Source organism: Vicugna pacos, chromosome 23 (assembly GCF_048564905.1).
Source record: "Vicugna pacos chromosome 23, VicPac4, whole genome shotgun sequence".
NCBI lineage: Eukaryota > Metazoa > Chordata > Mammalia > Artiodactyla > Camelidae > Vicugna > Vicugna pacos.
In genome coordinates, this window is record NC_133009.1 from 15,004,275 (window position 1) to 15,020,937 (window position 16,663).

Sequence of the window (16,663 nt, forward strand, 5' to 3'; positions counted from 1 at the left end):
TGTTGCCACATGTTCTGTATAGTACTTTTGGTTGATGGCATTTCATGAAAATGTCGACTTGAAGAGGAAATCTTGGAATAGAGGGCTTAGACGCATTTTGAATAGAACAGACTGAAACTTAGAGAAGACCTTGCTCTACATGAGTATGGCTCAGGCAGTGTTATTACTCCTCCCTCTGTGGGAGAAACAGCCTCTAAGATTAGACTCAGTGCCGCAGAGCTAATGGAGGTGCAATTACAGGTCATTAAGTGGTACGAGGCCAAAGTGTTTTGTTTTCTTTATGCTGTTTTTATTCTTTTGAAACCCAAGGTGAGAGGCCAAAATGAATTGAACAGTCATATGTAAAAGCATCACAGTCATATGTAAAAAGCATCCGGTAACTTTTCATGCCTTGAAATTTCAGAGTTCTGAGTAGTGCAATCCTGGAAAAGTTCTTGCTTCTTTTCCTTCGTGTGTTTAAGATTTGTTTATTTTTGAGAAATGTACAGGATTCTCACTCCTTCAGAGTGAGATAGTCTGCTCACAAAACACAGATTTTTATTTTGTATATATATTTTAAATTATTTAAAAATCTACATAAAGTAAAATTCACTGATTTTTGTATGCATAGATCTGTGAGTTTTGACAAATGTATAGTGTCTAGTAAGCATCACCACAATCAAGATAAAGAACAGCTCCGTCACGCCCAAAATATTCCCTCACCCTGCTCTGTGTGTAGTAAACCCCCCATCCCTAACTCCTGAGAACACCTTTTTTTCTCAATAGTTTTGCTTCTTCCAGAATGTCATGTAAGTGGAATATAGTCTGCAACCTTTTAATCTGGTTTCTTTCACTTAGCAGAATGCATTTGTGATTAATCCATGTCCATCAGTAGTTTGTTTCTTTTTATTGCTGAGCAATATTTTATTGTACAGAGTTTGTTGACTTATTCACCAATGAAGAACAATCAACCTGTTTCCAGTTTTGGGTGATTATAAACAATGCTGCTCTAAATACAGTATGCTGTAAACACAGATTCTTATGTGAATGTAAGTTTTCATTTTTCTAGGGTAAATGAATTCCTTAAGATGTGATGGCAGATAATATGGTAAATATACATTTAACTTTATAAGAAACTGCCAAACTGTTTTCCAGACCAACTTACCAATTTGCATTCCCACCAGGAATGTGAGAGAGTTCTCGTTACTCCACTTTCTCATCAGCACTTGGCATCTTCAGTCAGTTTTATTAATGTTTGGTTGTTTTTATTTCTTAGACATTCTAATCAGTGTCTTATGGCATCTCATGATTTTAAGATGGTGAGCATCTTTTCATGTGGTTATTTGTGTTCTAAAAATCTTGTTTGGTGAGATGTCTGTTGAAATCTTTTGTCCATTTTTTATTGGATATTTGTTTTCTTATTGTCGGTTTTGAGAGTTCTTGTAAAATTATGGGTATAAATCCTTTATTGATTTTGTGATTTGAAGATATTTTCTGCAGTTTGCTTTTCACTTTCTTAACCATCTTTTCCAGAGAAAATGGTTTTTGTTTTGATAAGGTGTAATTGATCTATTTTTTTTCTCTTCTGGATAAAGCTCTTAGTGTTACATCTAAGAATTCTTTTCCTAACCGAAACTCATGAGCATTTTCTCCTGTGTTTTCTTTTTTCAGAAGATTTGTAATTTTATGGTTTACATCTACATCTATGATCCACTTTAAGTTAATATTTTTATAAGGTATAATGTGTGGGTTGAGGCATATATTTTTGCATATGAATGTCCAATTGTTTCAGCACCATTTGTAGAAAAGACTTATCTTTTATCCATAGAATTGCATTTGCACTTGTATTAAAAGTCAGTTCGCTATATTTTTGTAGGTCTATTTCTGGACGCATTATTTTGTCCCATTAATTTATGTGTGTATACTTTCACTGATACCATATTGTGTTGGTTAATATAACTTTATAGTAAGTCATAAAATCAGATATCATGAGTCCTCTAAATCTGTTCTTTCTTCTCACAGTTGTTTTCTACATCCTTTGCCTTTCTATATAAAATTTTGAATCAACTTGACAATATGTACAAAAGTCTTGCTGTGATTTTGTTTTGTATAATTAATAAATATATAGATAAGTTTGGGGAGAGTCCAAGTGTGAGTCAATATATGTAGAAGATTAACGTGAAACATCTTATCATACCATATAGTAAAGAAGCTCTCAAGGCTAATGGGGCTGTACCGTTGGTTCATGAATATGGAACCAATTTTAAAAGGCTATGTTAGCTAAAAATGAGACAATTTGAACAGGATAATAATTGTAATGAGCTGAAATCCATCAAATGTTTAAATCCATTATTTCATAATGATAAGAAAAAATTAACTGGGGATTCAGAGAAGGCCTTTTAAAAGTGACAGTTTAGCTAAAATTGAAGGACAAGTAGAAAAGAGCTAGTGAAGACATTGGAATGATTATGTGTGCACAGCCAGAGGATGGGAGAACTCTGTCCTGTGTGGCAGGAAGACATGAGTGAAAGGGAGAGAGGTTTGAAATGAGATTTAAGAGATGTGCAGGACCAGTCATTCAGGGCCACATAGTCATGCTAAAGATTTCAACTGTCATTTTAAGAGCAATAGAAACTTCTTGAAAAGTTTTATGTAGGGAAGGGACATTATCAGACTTGCAGTTTTGGAAGATTACTCTGACTGCTACATGGCCAATGAATTGGAGGAGTCAAGAGCAAAATCAGAGAGAGAGAGAGTGTGTGTTAGGGGCCACGGCAAATGAGAGATGCAGCTGGCTAGGTCTGGCAGGCACCCAAGGAATGCAATTCTCTTTCAACATTAAAAAAAAAAAAAAGAAAAGAAAGCAATCTAAGAAATACTTTTTGCTCTTTGGAGTAATTTTATGATCTTCTATGTCCCAAGTATCTGGTAAAATGATACTTTTATCCTTATTACACTATTATTGATAACTGGATGTAGCATGGTTTTCTCCAACAGAACCGAGACTCCAAGTAATTTTTATAATAAAAAAGAAGCAGACTCAAACTCGTGGTTTAGATGTAGAGAGCAAACTAGTGGTTACCAGTGGGAGAAGGAAGGGTGGGGCAATGTAGGGGTAGACAATTAAGAAGTATAAACTATTATGAGTAAAATAAGCTACCAGGATATATTGTACAACACAGGAAATACAGCCAATATTTTATAATAACTATAAATGGAGTACAATCTTTAAGAATTGTGTCACTATATTATATACCTGTAACATGTAGTATTGTACATCAACTATACTTCAATTTAAAAAAAAAGAAAAAAATTAGGAGGCCCTTTTCTGTTTGGTAGAGTGATATCACTTTGTTTTTAAAGTCTTCTGACCAGATAAAATTACTTAGTTTTACAATTTATTTCTACTGTTCCTGAAGTGAAATAGAAACTTTTCAAAAAAAATAGGTTGAAATTAAAGACTGTTTTTTACTGAGTCCACATAAAGAAGAAAAACATATTTCTATGTGAAAAAGAGCTATTTCTCCCCTTGAGAAACCACGAGCAGGGCTCAGATAAGATGTCCAGGATGACAATGTTGGTTGTTAATGGCTAGTACCCGTTAGTTGCCGGATCTGTTCTAATTGATCAGTGCTAATGCATAAATGTTTGTTAAACATTAAAAACTCACTCTGCTCATGAATTTTAAAATTGTCGTTTGGAACATATTTCAATTAATTCACCTTCTATATGGTTGGAACTAGAGTTTGAGGATGGGCAACATTCAGACATACCACCTTCAACCCTTTTGGGAGGCAGGGAAGCAAGATTGTTAAAGAGGTTTATTTTAGAGGTGTTTTAGGTCATCTCTTCTCACACCATTCAGTTTTTCAGGATGCTTGGTTAATCTCCATGGAGAACGACTCAGCTGGTTTGCCTCTGTTATTCTTTTCTTTGTTTGGTGTAATATCATTGTTTTGCTTTTAAAAAGGAGACCACAATTTCTGACCATATTTTATTAAGAAAAAAAATCTGGGAGAATATAGTTCAGCATGAGTCATCATAGATCTATTGGTCAAAGTTCATAGAATTAACTGTCTTTTCCTCCCTTGTTGAATGAGTGCATTTTCTATCATTTATACCAATCCTGTGATCATTTCACTAGGTGTCCTTCAAAAGTGTGATGTTTTGGGTATTTTCAGTGGGGGCATTCTTTGAGGATGGTTTTGTGCTATGAACTCCATTAAGTGTTTGAGACCAAATTTATTGAATAAGTGTATCATAATCAAAGTGTATTAATGATCAAAGGTAAAGTCTAACTACGAAGATGTTTAGACTGCCTTTCTCAAATGGCTTGTAAATTGGTGAAAACCTCGTGACAACACCTATTTTCTGGTAGGGCTTATATACCGTCTCAGAAGCCAGCTTCAAAAGAGGGATTCCAAAAATGTTTTCAGCATCCATACCATTCAATGGTTTTCCACTGTGATTATTTCAGGATGGTAATCATTCGGATGTGTGAATTCTAAAAAGTTTGCTTTATACTTTATTCTTTGTTTTTGATCACATGTACTCAGGCAAATAACTGAGATTAAAGAACCTCTAACCAAAATGTCACACACAGGATATCACCTCTTAATTTCATTTTACGTCTCCTGGTCTGCCTACTTCTAATCTTCCAGTAAAATCAAATACATTTCAATAGTGATGAGAAGATTTAATTATTTTAATAGTTTTAAATGATCCAAGTTAAAAAAAATCACAAAATGTCCATTAATAGATGATAGTTGGATATTGGATATTAAAAACATTTTTGAAACTTTACAGTAATGGCCATCTACCTTTGAACAGTGAGAAAATTATGCTTGAGGTAGTCATGTGAAGTACTTATGATTCTCAGCCTATAAACCTGAATGGTTAAGAAATATGATTTGATTTTCCTATAAAGTGAACTCACCTTTTAAGTTCCTTATTTTACTTTACAAATTTAACCATGGGTCCATTTGGAGTTTCTCCCATTGTTTCAGGGGTTTTTCAGTCAATTCTGCATCTTCTCAAATCCCAGGTTTGCTTCCAGGTTTGGGGCTTACAGGGGTCCAAGTCCTTGGGGTGGATATTTTGACATGTGCCTTGGCACCGGCTGTGCTCTGTCTGCTTATTGACTCTTCAGAAGTTGCATCCCCCTTGTCCTATACATTGGGCCTCATCAAGTCTATTTGCCCACTTCTGAGCCCCTCTCAGGAGACGTGAGACATGTGTGCCTCGTCCCTTGTGCCATTCCGGGTCCACAGGAGCTCTCTGATGCCATCTCAGTCCCTTTTTGACAGGACACCTTATGCAGCCATTGCTTCTCAAATGCTACCATGCAGAGCAGGGCGTAGTGCATTTTAAAGAAATATGCTGCCTTACTGAGATCTGCAAAGCAAGTTCCAGGACATGGGCTCCTCTGGGATCCCCAAACCTGTCTGAGGATGTGCATTCTCTTCCTGCCTGACTGGTTCTAGGGTGGGAGGAGGTACAGGACCATTCCCAAGGACTCAGGAGCATCTAATCTCTCTTCTCTCTCTAATTTTTCTCTCCTTTTCCAGCCCAGATTATTTTTATGTTCTCTGAAATACAAAAAACCTTGGATTTCATATATCATGATTTTTCAACTTTAATGCTTATATAAGGACTTTGGCTTTTGTACTCAGCCACAAAGAAGAATGAAATGATGCCATTTGCAGCAACAAGGATGGACCTACAGATTATCATACTAAGTGAAGTAAGTCAGACAGAGGAAGACAAATATCATATGCTATCACTTATATGTGGAATCTAAAAAGGTGATACAAATGAACTTATTTACAAAACAGAAATAGACTGACAGATATAGAAAACAAATTTATGGTTACCAAAGGAGAAAGCCAGGGACGAGGGGATAAATTAGGAGTTTGGGATTAAGATTTACACACTTCCATATGTAAAACAGATAAACAACAATGTCCTACTATATAGTACAGGGAACTGTATTCAATATCTTGTAATAACCTATAATGGAAAAGAATCTGAAAAAGAATAGATAGATAGAGAGATAGATATATGTATAACTGAATCACTTTGCTGTACCCCTGAAACTAACACATAGTAAATTAACTCTACTTCAATGAGAACATAGCTTATGTAAAGTAAGTAATTTAAAAGAAAAGATTTTGGCTTTTGAAACTCAGAAGTCAGTGATTTTGCTTCTTTGTTCTTTCCTTCCCTGAGATTGTAAGTCTAGAATTGGCTTTACCAATGGGAGTTGAATCAAATGAGTAAAAGGAAATTACAGGAATGAAGAAAGACAGCCCAGTTATATAATATCCAAGTATGAATAGTATGGTTGTTTATACGTGGCTTTCCATAGCCTACAGATTTTTAAACTAAAGGAAGTATCCTAAAATGTGAGACTTCCATTTGCATGGAGGTATTGCTACTGTGAAACAGCTGTGTAAATCCCTTTCTAAATGACCAATCTTGCATTTTAGGAACTTTCTCTAAGGCTTCGTCTGTCTTGTGTTGTTGCATTTTTTTTCCTGTACAGTTAGATTAGGAAAGAAATTTATTCTTGGAAATACATAGGCTCTTTGGGCTCCAGCCAGCTCTCTCTTACAAAGACGTCTTTCTGTGTACCTCTGTTTGACAAAGAGAATTCCTGCTGTATTATCTAGCTATGCATAAGTGAACTTGTCAGTTCAGTGACTCTTTAATGAATCCCCTTTTAATATCTGCCCCCTGGCCATAAGTATGTCACTTCAATATTATTTTATAGTTTGAATTGAGTTACATTGAAGAATTTTGAGAATGGAGAGACATGACAGTATTTTACTTTAAATAACTCCACAACAATTATAGTCAATAGTTAAGTGCCCTAGTCTGTGAGCCTGGGCATGTTGCAAACAGATTTAGCATCTAAGGGTACATATTACAGCTAAAGTCCATCAATCAGCAGATGTCTTTTAGTAAGCACCAAATTCCTAGATTTGTTTTGACATTGATTTTTTTTTTACTAAAAATGGGAGTGATGCAAAACAATTACACATTAAAAAATAGTTTTTAGTTTGCAAGACACTCTTTTTCAGATGAGATATTTGGATGAGAGATGTTGCTCAAAGCTGGGTTGACCTATTGTAGCAATTATGCTTGCTCCCAGATAGCTGACCTTAAATTTTACATTATGCCCATTCTGTTTCATCTTCTACCACTACACCCTGCAGCATCCATGTCATTTTCTCACAGCGTTAGTTCACAACGTTAAGAGGCTCAGTGTTGCAGGTGCCCAGTCCACCTGCTCAGAGAATATCCTGGTATCCGAGGCTGTATAAAGCTGTGTGTTTCCACGTTTAACACTGCTTTCAGGCAAAACCACTCATGCTAGCTCAGGTTCCTACAGCAATATATGTTTTGAAGATAACTTACAGTTTTCTGCCCTGAGCTTTTTTATACCATATTCCTCTGACTTCTCAAAATCTTAACCTATGCACTAAATACCACCTCCTTCATAAAGCTTTTCATGTCTGAAATTTCCACTGGACAAATGTTCCTTAAATGGTAAAGAGCCCTAAATCAGGAAAAAAAAAAAACCCTCAGTGATTCATGAATTGTTTTCACTGTGTGGGAGACTCTGACTGCTTATCAAACATGTATTAGTGATAAAGTAAAGCTGATTGCACCACTGTTGTCTTTTTGGCCATCCCCTCCTACCAGCGCTGGTAAATTAACAGCCTACGGATTAGACTCCTACCACTTTCTTCTTGCTCAAACAAACATATGTACCTATAGGAGTTTTTTTTTTAACTGACATAAAATCATATTATACACATTACAGTGCAATTGTGTATTTAGTTTAATGGTACGTCCTGGACATAAATTGGCTTCAAGCCAATATGTCTAGTGGTCAAGTGCCGAGGCTTCAGGGTTGCACTGCCTGGGTTCAAATCCAAGCCCAGGAGCTAAATAATCATGTAACTTTGGGGAAGTTATTTAACCTCTTATTTTCTCATTTGTTAAATGAAAATAATAGCAATTTTGAACCTCATGGGGTTGTTGTGAAGGTTAAGTAAGTTAGTACATGTAACGTGCTTCGGAGAGCACTCTCAATGCATGTAGTTATACATTGCCCGTATGGGTCAGAAAATATGCATATATACACAGACATAATTTTATGAAAATGAGATTATCATAATACTTTCATTTCAGTATACTATTTCCTCTTGGTTTCTCCTTTTGGTCCCTAATTTCTTTCTTCTTCCTCCCATAATTGCCTCTCCTGCTCCAACGACTCAAAGTAATGTAAACATTAGCAAGTGTAAACTCCCTTAACTACTGTAGTCTTACACAACTTCTGCTGTAAAGTCCCTGATGATTATCGAACCAGAGCTCACATATATACGTATACATATAATATACATATGTGCACGTATACACACATATGTGTGCATGTTTTTGTCATTGTTTGCTCCGCAAAAGTGAAACCATATTACATACATTTTTTGGTGAGGGGCATCTTTCTTTTCTCACACACAAATAGCTTTTGGAAATACCTCCAGTTTAGCGGTTATGAACAGTAATACTGTGTCCTATTGATTACCTGAATTATCTGAATAATGTTGTGTTCTGTGGATTATCATAATTTATCTCTTTGTGTATACATTTTTGCCACCAAAGAGTACTGCCATAAACATCTGGGCTCACGTATCTTTACTTACTTGTGGTTATGTTGCTGTGGGATACATACCCAGGAGAGAGATTGCTGGGTCAAAAGGTTTATGTATCTTTAATTTTAATAAATGTTGCCAGATTGCTTTCTCAAGAAGCTGTACTCATTTGCATTTCCACCAGCAATGTAGAAAATACTTTTTTCCACATATCCCTGCTGACAGTGTTATCACTGTTTAAAATTTTTGCCAGTCTGATAGGTTTATAGTGATGGTTTATTGTTAACTTAGTTTCAATTTCCCTAATAGTGAATTTAAAAAATATTTTATATGTATTTATTGGCCATTTGGATTTTCTCATCTGTGAATTGCCTATTTATATCTGTTGCTCATTTTTCTATTAGGCTGTAGCCTGTTTCTTGTCAATTTTTAAAGCTCTCCTTATGTAATTATAACTTTAAAACCCTTATTTGTCATCTGCATTGCAAACATGTTTTCTAAATCTATTGTTTACTCTCATTATTTATAGTATTTTCTGCCACACAGCAGTTACTTATCAGCTTCTATGTTTTCCCCTTCTGGGAAGGAAGTCCTAATAAAATATAACAATTATAGTTATATATAACACATTAATCTACTTGGTTTTTTTTCTGTGTGACAAAAAGAGAGGATTGTTTAATTTTTTCAAGATGGATACCCAATTTGGGGAGAAATTTTGGTTAAAATAGATGTATTTTTCTCTCCCAAATTGACTTATACCCTTACCAAATATTAATAAGATTAATGTGATTCATAGATTTCTTAGGTTCTATGACTTTCTTATTCAATTCAGCTTATATTGTTATTTTAAAGGGGATATTTTCTCCTTTTGCTTTTTTCTAAGGTTGTAAGTTACTCAAGAAGAGAAAATCTGTTGATTTTAGTCTGCTTACCTGGTATTCAGTCATTCCATGAATTCTGTTATCAGTGCTCATAGGTTTTCTCTTTTTAAGCCTCTTGGAGTTTTAAGTACACAGGCATGGCATCAGCAAAATAGAGAGTTTTATCTCTTCATTTTCATTATTTATACTTACTATTTAATTTTCATATCTCATTGTTTTCACTAGACTTTCCAGACTAATATTGAATAAATGTAGTAATAAGATCTCTGCTTGATTCCTGAGTTTTACTGGATTCTTTCTATTATTTTGACATTGAGAATGTTTTTGACTCTTGCTTTTAGCGAATATTTTGATGGTTCTCTTTTCCTATCTTACCTAAAGATTTTTATTGGGATTGGCTGTTAAATATTTTCAACTGTCATTTCAACATCTATTAATATAGTTATATGAGTTGTTTTCCTTCATTTTACAGAAACACTAAATTACGATGATAGGTTTTCTAGCTCGAACCTCTTCTTGTACGTCTCAAATAAACCCCACTCAGTCAGTTGTCAGTTTGAAGTTTTTGTTGATATGTAGCTGTATTCTGTTTGTTAAAATTTTATTTGGAATATTTGCAATTAGTTTCCTAAATGAGGTTGATATATTTCAATCAAGTTTTGATGTTTAATTTATGCTAACTTTATATAAAATTGGGAAGCTGTCCATATTTTCTGTGGCTTGGAATAGTATAAATTATATTCTTTGAAGTTCTCATAGACCTCAATTATGAAAGTGTCTGATGGTTGTTACTTGCCTTTAGTTCACTTCTAAAGAAATCGGTCAATAGAAGTTTCCTTCCTTTTCTTTGGTTAATATTAATGACTTCTGTATTTTACTAAAAATGATCCCTTCCCACTGGCTTTTCAAATTAATTGTCATATATCTATATGTGCAGTATATTCTTATAATTCTTTCAACTCCTTCTGCATTTGTGATTGTCTCATTTCCAAGAAAAGTAATATTTAAAATTTTTTCTCTTTTTTTCCTTAACCAGGCTTGTTAGAGATTTTAAATACAGCTTTTAGAATTATCTTAATTTTATTTTTTTTAATGTCTGTGTCTTTCATTTCAGCATCATCTTAATCTCCTCTTTCTGCTTTCTCTTGGTTTGTTTTGTCCTTGTCATTCTGATTTTTAGGAAATATACTAAGCTAAAGTTCTTTTAGGCCTTCTTTAATAGCAGAGGAATTTAAACTAGGCATTTTCCTCTGGGTAAAGTTTCCACTCTTTCCTATAGATTTTTGCATTTTGCAAAATTGTGGTATAATGCATTTGGTGAAGTGTGTAGATCATACAATCCTAAGTGTACAGATGAGAGCTTTGACAAAGGCATTCACCGTGTACCTCACACTCCTATTAAGAGATACAGTTGACCCCTGAACAACATGGTTTTGAATGGCACAGGTCCACTTAAACACATATTTTTTTCCAACAAATATATAGTAGGCCCTCCATATCCATGGGTGTGGAATCCACAGATCTAGCGGGTTGACTATGGTACTAGAGTATCTGTGAATTTTGGTATCTGAGGGATGACTTTAGAGCATTTCCCTTAACCCAGAAAGTTCACTCATGTCCGTTTCTGGTAAGTTCCTTCCAACACCCAGGCAACCACTGCTCTGATTTCTGTCACTGTAAACTAGACCTGCTGTTGTGGTACTTCACATAAATTGAGTAATTTAATAGTTCATTGAAATGTCTGATTTATTTCATTTAGAATAATGGTTTAAAATGCATGCATATTTTTACATATACCATTATTCAATACTTTTCATCGCTGAGTAGCAGTCCATTGTGTAGATGTACCACAATTTGTAGATACTCTCCCCTGCTGATGAGTATTTGTGTTGTTTCCTTCTTTACTCATGTGAATAAAGCTGCTATGAATATTTTGTACAAGTCTTTTTTCTGGCCCTGCTTCTTTATTTCTCTTGATTAAATACCAGGAGGGGAACTGCTGGGCCCTGTTCCAAGTTTATGCTTAACTTTATAAGTAATGGCCAGTTTTCTGAGGAGGTTTTATCATTTTACAATATCACCAGAATGTGTGAAAGTTCTGGTTACTTCACATTCTTGCCAATATTTTGTGCTGCCAGTCTCTGTAATTCAAACCATTCCAGTGTTTGTGAAATGATATCTCAGTGTGGTTTTAATTTGCAGTTCCTTGTGGACTAATGATGTTAAAAAAAAGTAAGCACTCTTCGTTTGCTTCATTCTATCCTTTTTGTGAGGTATCTGTTGGAGTCTTCTGCCAATTTGGGGAAAAGTTGTGGAGGGTTTTGTTTTGTTTTGTTTTGTTTTTAGACTTTATTTTGGAATAATTAATTTTTTTATTTTTATTTGTCCCTCTTCACAGGGGCACTGGGGATTGAACCCAGGACCTGGTGCCTGCCAAGCACACGCTTTACCACTGAGCTCTACCCCTACCGCCTGGAATAATTTTTGATTTACATAAAAGTTGCAAAGATACCACAGAATTCCCCTATAGCCTGTTCTCTTCCCCCAGCTTCCCTTCGTGTTAATATCTTATATACCATGGTCTGTTTGTCAAAACTAAAAAGCTGACATCGATTTAATCTCCCATTAACTACACTGAAGACTTTCTTCAAATTCATCAGTGGCCACAGCTAATGAACCTGTATCTATACATCGTCCTTCATTAAAATCTGCATTTCTCTAGTTTTGGCCCCCTGTGTTCTTCTGTTCCAGGACCAAATCCAGAACACCACGTTGCGTTTCGTTGTCATGTCTCTTTAGTCTCTTTGATCCTGTGGCACCTTCTCAATCATTTTGTTTCTGTTTTTGTTTTTCCATGACCTTGATAGTTTGAAAAATACTACCGGTCACGTATTTTGTCAGATGTTCCTGAGTTTGAGCTTGTCTGATGTTTGCTCATGATTAGACCAGAGTTGTGGAGTTCTGGGGAAAATGTCACATGGATGAAGCTCCCCTCTCACATCACGTCTAATGACCCATCATCTCAACTTGGTTGTGTTAGTCTGATTTACAGAATTCCACTGTAAATTTCCTATTTTCTTTTTCCAAACTGTTTCTCAGCATCCATTCACCAAGTCCATCGCATACTCATGGGGAGGGAAGTTAAGCCCCACTTCCTGGGGGAGGAAATGTCTACGTATATTATTTGAAATTTTCTGTAAGAAAGATCTGTTCCTTCTCTGCTGTTTATTATCGACTTAAACATTTATTTATATCTGTATGAATTTATAAGTATTGTCCTTGGATTATAATCTAATACTGTTGTCGTTGCTGTTATTTTTGCTCAAATTATTTCAACGTTGGCCTGTGAGAACTCCTGCATCCTTTGGATATGCAACATTCTTTTTCTTTTCTTTGTTCTTTTTCTCTTTGTTATTGTTTTTCTTTTTGTGCTTTCTTATTTTCTAGCACAAGATGCTCCAGGCTCATCTTATATTTTCCCTGACTCAGCCCTAAATTCAAATTCTTCCCCAAGTAGCCCTGGTTTCTTTTACTGGACAAAGGCATTGGCAAGCAAGATCTGGACAAAAATGTATCCGTATGTTTCTATCTATGTGTCTGTATATACTTTAAAATATACATGAAGTCATATTGACATTGATGATTCTAATCCAGCATCACAATGTTCATTCTAATCCCTGCCCCACCCCCTGCAACTTGCTTATTTGTAACTTCTTTCTCAGACAGTGGGAAACCTGGATCCCATTATCATGATTTATTTGCTTATTTAACTCTGGTATACATGTAGTTTCAGGATTGCTAACTTGTACCCCTGTGAGAAACAAATTTGCCAACTAGAGTTCGTATTTGCTTACAAACTGTTTTGTTTTTGTATTTACAATGTCTAGTAAGGACACTGCTTTCCAAAGTTACTTAGGTCAAAAACTTTCTTCCACATCCTCTTTAGTGATATTATGTAATACATACTTAATACAATTAGACCCATCTGTCACAGTCTGTATGTCTGTATTCCATCCTGTCATCTCCTGACATCTGATTGAGTTTTTAATATTTGCATATGGTGAAGTTACTTTTTGTATTATACAGTTCAGTGGAGATTTGACAGATGCATAGGGTCATGAATCTATCACCCTAGTATCATGCAGAATAGTTCCATCACCCTAGAATTCCCTTGTGTAGCTTTATTGTCAGTTTCTTCTCAATTTCTCCAATTCTGGAAACTAGTATCTGTCTTCCATCCTTATAGTTTCGCTTTTTTTCTTGTCATATAATTGAAAGCTTATATATGTAGCTTTTTAGTCTGGTTTCTTTTCCTTAACAAAATACTCTTAAATTTCCCCCATTTTATTGTAGGAATCACCTGAGTTGTAATTCATTGCATAGATAACACCGCAGTTTGTTTATCCATTCACCTGTTGAATGACATCTTGGTTGTTTCAAGTTTTTAATGATAATGAATAAAGCTGCTATATACATTGGTGTACAGGTTTTTTGTGTGAACCTACATTATCAACTAACTTGTATAAATGCTTAGGAGTAGAATTGCTGATTTCTATGGTAAGTACATGTTTACCTTTATAAGAAAATGTCAAACTGCTTTTAAAGTAGCTGCACATTCTGCTTCCCAGAAGCAGTGAATCAGTTTCCACATCCTCATCAGCATTTAGTATTGTCAGCTTTTGATTTGTTTACAGAAGTTCATTATATATTCTGGACACTGGTCCTTTGTCAGATGCATGCATAACAAACAATTCTTTTTTCTAGTTCACTTCTTGTCTCTTCATTTTCTTAACAATATCTTTTGATAAGAAATTTTAATTCTCATGAATTCCAATTTGCTTTTTTATGGTTAATGCTTTATGTGAAGTATATAAGAAACCTTTGTCTACTTCAAGTTTGTGAATACTCTCCTATGTTTTTTCCTAGAAATTTTATAATTTTAACTTTTACTTATAGGCTGTAATCCATCTACAGTTAATTTTTGTATATAGTAAGATAAGCATCATTTGTTTTCTACATCGACATCCAGTTGTTCCAGCACCAACTGTTGAAAAGACATTCCCTTCCTTCATTGAAATACTTTGGTACCTTTGTTGAAAACCAGTTGTCTACATAAGTATGGATCTGTATCTGGACTTTCTGTTCTATTCCATTTATGTATTTTGCTATATCTACATCGCTATCACACTGTCTTAATGAAAATAGCTTCTTTGAGAGTCTTGAAATGTTAGTGTAAGTCCTCCAACTTTGTTCTTCTTTTTCAACATTGTTTTAACTATTTTGTATTTTCAAATTTTTAGAATTAGTTTTTCAGTTTCTTCAAAATACCTACTTAGATTTTGAACTGATTTGTCTTGAATCTGTAGATTATTTGAGGGAGAATTTGTATCTTCACAAGACTGAATCCTTGAAGATCCTATGACTCTTCATTTACTTAAATTGTCTTTAATTTCTTTCATCAACTTTTTGAGTATTTAGTGTACAGACCTTGAGATCTTTCATTAAATGTGTCCCTTAGTCTTTCAGGTTTTTTAATGTTATTTATATGATATCATTTCCTTAATTTCGTTTTCTAATTGTTTGTTGTTAATATACAGGAATTCAACTGACTTTGTTTATTAATCTGCAACCTTAATAAATGTGCCTCTTTGTTCTCATATTTGCTTTGTATATGCTTACGATTTACTAACTGGACAATCATGTCATCTGTGAATAGAGGTTATTCTACTTTTTCCTTTCTATTCCTTATTTTTTTAATTCTTTTTCTTGCCTTGTTGCACTTGCTAGAACTCCAGTTCAATATTGAATAGAAGTGCTGAGAATGTATATCCTTACCTTGTTTCTGATCTTCAGAGGGCAAAGCATTCAATGTTTCATTGTGAAATATGCTAGCATTATATGGTAGCATTTTGGTCTTTTTTTGTAGCCAGCTTTTATCAGGTTGAGCAAGTTACTTTTTTATTCCCAAGTTGCTATGAGCTTTTTTTTTTTTATCATGAATGGGTATAGAATTTTATTAAACGACTTTCCTATATTTTCTGTAATAATCATATTTAAATTTTATCTTTTACTATTTTTATGTGGTGAATGATGCTGACTGATTTTCAAATACTAAGCCAATCCCCTGTTCCTAAGATAAACTCCAATTCCTTATGGTGAATTGACTTTCTACATATTGCTGGGTTTGACTTACTAGTTTTGTTAAGGATTTCCAGGTTCAAGTTGATGAAGGATATTGGTTTGTAATTTTCTTTTTCTGTAATGTCATTGCCAGGTTTTCATATGAGTTATGTTTATTGACCTTGTAAAATGTTATAAAGTATTCCATTCTCCACTATATTTGGAAAGAGTTGTATAAGATTGCTTTATTTCTTCTTTAAATGTTTGGGTGAATTCACCATTGAAGTTACCCAAGCCTAGAGTTTTCTTTGTAGGAAGATTTTAAATTATGAATTCAGTTATTTTAACAGTTAATATTTAATATTTAGATATTAGTATCATGATCATCTTTTTTTCTAAGTCAGTTTTAATTATTTGTGTCATTCAGGGTATGTATCAATTTCATCTATGTTATCAAATGTATTGGCATCATTTTTTTTTTAATATGCCCTATTTCGTTTTAAGGTTTGTAGAATCTAGTGATTCCTTTCGTCTCTGGTATTGGTCATTGTGTTCTTTCTTTTTTTCTTTCTTTCCCTCTCCCTCTCTTTCTCCTTTCCTCCCATGGTGGGAAGAGGAGGTAGCTATGTGTATTATAGCAACAAGTATGCTGTCAGTCCTCTTTCAAGACACAAGAGGGAGGCTTCTAGCTGCCCATTCTCCTTGTTCTTCTGATCTCAGAGGTGGAGAAAACTCAATCCACCTGTTTACCTCATCTGTAAATCTTAGAGACTAAAGAGACCCTGTATCTCACTAGGGAAGTCATAGACCCACCCACTCCTTCCAGGGGTTTAAGAATCTCTGAAGACAAGCCTTTTCCTCACTTAGTTCCTTGCCCCGAGGCTCATCAGTGTTGTCCTCTTAGGCCCTAAATGGAGCAAATTTACAACTCATTGACACGCGCCTTCCAAGTATATTTTGCTTGCCGGTACCAACAGCTGATGGTACCTCAGGAGATGTATGGATGGGGTTATGGAGTTGGTATGT